This window comes from Tiliqua scincoides, chromosome 3, assembly GCF_035046505.1.
Source record: "Tiliqua scincoides isolate rTilSci1 chromosome 3, rTilSci1.hap2, whole genome shotgun sequence".
Lineage (NCBI taxonomy): Eukaryota > Metazoa > Chordata > Lepidosauria > Squamata > Scincidae > Tiliqua > Tiliqua scincoides.
Window position 1 is genome coordinate 14,243,311 of NC_089823.1, and position 4,464 is coordinate 14,247,774.

Below are 4,464 nucleotides of genomic sequence, written 5' to 3' on the forward strand. Positions count from 1 at the left end.
TGATGGTGTTGGTGCAATTTATGTATCCTGACCTTGGCTCAAAGAATTGGAAGAAAAATTATCTATCAGCCTGCACTTCTTTCTACCTGCTTCTGTTCAGGTATTACTTCTGAACAGGGCCTTCTCAGTAGTGGCATCAACGCTATAAAATTCCCTCCCCCTTGACTTACGAACTGCTCCCTCTCTTGAAAGTTTCCAAGACTCTTCTGTTCAGACAAGCCTTCTGAGTCCTGGCCTTTTAACATCATTTTTAACATCTTTTAATATCTTTTTAACAGGCCTGGATCCTTTTATAAACTGCTGCTCTGTGCTCTTTTACACTTTTATCTGACTGCTGTTTCTAAGTTGTTTTCCAATATGTTTTTATCTTGTTTTTAAATTATGTTCTTAACTAATGTTTTTGTTGTAAGCTGCCTTAGGTCCCTGCAGGGAGAAAGGCGGGATATAAATAAAGTTGATAATAATAATAATTTTAATCTAGTTCCTTAAATCTAGAGAAGTTGGTGGAGCATGAGTTATTCAAGGTTCTGTTCCCTCATCGTGTATTATTCTCACAACCCTGTGAGGTAGGGTAGACTGAGAGATAGTGACTGATTCAAGGTCACCCAGCGGCTTATAAAATTATAAGCTACAGGTCCAACCTTGTTTTTTTTTTTGTATTGGCAACCTTCAGTCTCGAAAGACTATGGTATCGCGCTCTGAACGGTGGTTCTGGCACAGCATCTAGTGTGGCTGAAAAGGCCAATCCGGGAGTGACAATCCCTTCCACACCGGGAGCAAGTGCAGTCTGTCCCTGGTCTGTCTCCCTGGCTATGGGCCTTCCTTCTTTGCCTCTTAGCCTCAGACTGTTGGCAAAGTGTCTCTTCAAACTGGGAAAGGCCATGCTGCACAGCCTGCCTCCAAGCGGGCTGCTCAGAGGCCAGAGTTTCCCACTTGTTGAGGTCCATCCCTAAGGCCTTCAGATCCCTCTTGCAGATGTCCTTGTATCGCAGCTGTGGTCTACCTGTAGGGCGCTTTCCTTGCACAAGTTCTCCATAGATGAGATCCTTTGGGATCCGGCCATCATCCATTCTCACGACATGACCGAGCCAACGCAGGCGTCTCTGTTTCAGCAGTGAATACATGCTAGGGATTCCAGCACGTTCCAGGACTGTGTTGTTTGGAACTTTGTCCTGCCAGGTGATGCCGAGGATGCATCGGAGGCAGCACATGTGGAAAGCGCTCAGTTTCCTCTCCTGTTGTGAGTGAAGAGTCCATGACTCGCTGCAGTACAGAAGTGTACTCAGGACGCAAGCTCTGTAGACCTGGATCTTGGTATGTTCCGTCAGCTTCTTGTTGGACCAGACTCTCTTTGTGAGTCTGGAAAACGTGGTAGCTGCTTTACTGATGCGCTTGTTTAGCTTGGTATCGAGAGAAAGAGTGTCAGAGATCGTTGAGCCAAGGTACACAAAGTCATGGACAACCTCCAGTTCATGCTCAGAGATTGTAATGCAGGGAGGTGAGTCCACATCCTGAACCATGACCTGTGTTTTCTTCAGGCTGATTGTCAGTCCAAAATCTTGGCAGGCCTTGCTAAAACGATCCATGAGCTGCTGGAGATCTTTGGCAGAGTGGGTAGTGACAGCTGCATCGTCGGCAAAGAGGAAGTCACACAGACATTTCAGCTGGACTTTGGATTTTGCTCTCAGTCTGGAGAGGTTGAAGAGCTTTCCGTCTGATCTGGTCCGGAGATAGATGCCTTCTGTTGCAGTTCCAAAGGCCTGCTTCAGCAGGACAGCGAAGAAAATCCCAAACAAGGTTGGTGCAAGAACACAGCCCTGCTTCACTCCGCTTCGGATGTCAAAAGGGTCTGATGTGGAGCCATCGAAGACAACAGTGCCCTTCATGTCCTTGTGGAAAGATCTGATGATGCTGAGGAGCCTGGGTGGACATCCAATCTTGGGGAGAATCTTGAAGAGGCCGTCTCTGCTGACCAGGTCGAAAGCCTTTGTGAGATCTATGAAGGCTATAAATAGTGGCTGTCGTTGTTCCCTGCATTTCTCCTGCAGTTGTCTAAGGGAGAATACCATATCAGTGGTGGACCTGTTGGCTCGGAATCCACACTGCGATTCTGGATAGACGCTCTCTGCAAGTACCTGGAGCCTCTTTAGTGCAACTCGGCCAAACAACTTTCCTACAACACTAAGGAGAGTGATGCCACGGTAGTTGTTGCAGTCACCCCTGTCACCTTTGTTCTTGTACAGCGTGATGATGTTTGCATCCCTCATGTCTTGAGGTACTCCACCTTCTCTCCAGCAGAGACAGAGGATTTCATGCAGCTCAGTGACGATGATCTCTTTGCAGCATTTTAGGACTTCAGCAGGGATGCTGTCTTTTCCAGGTGCCTTGCCAAAGGCAAGGGAGTCCAGGGCCACATGAAGTTCTTCTAGGGTTGGTTCACTGTCAAGCTCCTCCAGCACAGGCAGGCACTCAATGTTGTTCAGCGCTTCTTCGGTGATTACATTTTCTCTGGAATATAGCTCAGAGTAGTGCTGCACCCAGCGTTCCATTTGCTGCGCCCGATCCTGGATGACCTCGCCTGTGGCAGACTTCAGAGGGGCAATTTTCCTCTGTGTTGGACCTAGGGCCTGCTTGATACCGTCATACATCCCCTTGATGTTGCCCGTGTCAGCTGCTATCTGTATCTTGGAACAGAGCTGGAGCCAGTAGTCGTTAGCACATCTCCTGGCAGTCTGTTGGACTTTGCTGCGAGCAGTTCGGAGGACCTGCAGGTTGTGCTCACTGGGACAGGCCTTGTACGCTGCTTGAGCTCTCCTCTTTTCCTCAATGACTGGTGTCAACTCCTCAGAGTGGGCTTCAAACCAGTCTGCCGCCTTGTTGGTCTTCTTGCCGAATATGGACAAGGTGGTGTTGTAAACGGTATTCTTGAAATGTTCCCATCTGTTGGATGCGTTTGCGTCGGCCAGGCCTGGAAGAGATTCCTCAAGCGCTTGTGCAAATTCCTCCACTTTTCTCTGATCCCGGGTCTTGCTGGTATCAATGCGAGGTCTTCCTTCCTTTTTCGTGTGATACAGTCGCTTTGTTTGCAGTTTCACTCTGCTGCACACCAGGGAGTGGTCAGTGTCGCAGGCAGCACCGTGATAACTGCGTGTGATCTTGATGCTGGGAAGGCTGGAGCATCTGGTGAGGATCAGGTCGAGCTGGTGCCAGTGCTTTGATCTTGGACGTCTCCAAGAGACTCTATGTTGGGGCTTTGTGTTGAAGAACGTGTTGCTGACACAGAGACCGTGATGACAGCAAAACTCTAGCAGGCGTTGGCCATTTCGTTCATCCTCCCAGTGCCAAACTGACCTAAGCAAGTGGGCCATGAACTGTTATCAGCACCAACTCTAGCATTGAAATCGCCGAGGATGAACAATGGCTCTTTTACAGGGATTTTCTTGACAGTGGTGGCCAGGTCATCATAGAATTTGTCTGTGGCTTCTGCTGGAGATGACAGAGTCGGTGCATAAGCACTGATGAGAGTGCCAGGTCCTGCTGATGACTGGAGCTGCAGGGACAAAATTCTTTCACTTCCCACAGTAGGTGGGATGATGGATTTCAGCAGGGTATTTCCTTTCTTGTTATACATTGATCTTTTAATACATGGATTTGACTCGACTCAAATGACTGCTGTAAATGAGAAGGAATGTGTCAATCCCTGGAGAAGGGGAAAAAATGCACCCCTTTAAAATCATGTTTTTAAAAACTGTTTTTCTTACTGTTGTAGAGAGGCAGTTGGCAATAGAAATGCAAGCAACCTCTCTCACTGAAGCTTGGAATGCAGAAGTAATTAAATGCTTTTTCATTCCATTCTTCAGTGAGCCAAACAAAGGTATGGTGTCCTTTGCATTTATAATTGCTGGCTGCCTCTCTACAACAATAAGAAAAGCAGTTTTTTAAAATGATTGTAAAGGGACACATTTTGTTTAACTTTTTATTTAATGCTTTTTTTGGTATCTGTAGGGAGTCCTAGAACCACACTGTTGTGGATGTTGAGGCATAAGAACAGCCCCACTGGATCAGGCCATAGGCCCATCTAGTACAGCTTCCTGTATCTCACAGCGGCCCACCAAATGCCCCAGGGAGCACACAAGATAACAAGAGACCTCATCCTGGTGCCCTCCCTTGCATCTGGCATTCTGACATAACCCATTTCTAAAATCAGGAGGTTGCGCATACACATCATGGCTTGTACCCCATAATGGATTTTTCCTCCAGAAACTTGTCCAATCCCCTTTTAAAGGTGTCTAGGCTAGACGCCATCATCACATCCTGTGGCAAGGAGTTCCACAGACCGACCACACACTGAGTAAAGAAATATTTTCTTTTGTCTGTCCTAACCCGCCCAACACTCAATTTTAGTGGATGTCCCCTGGTTCTGGTATTATGTGAGAGTGTAAAGAGCATCTCCCTATCCACTCT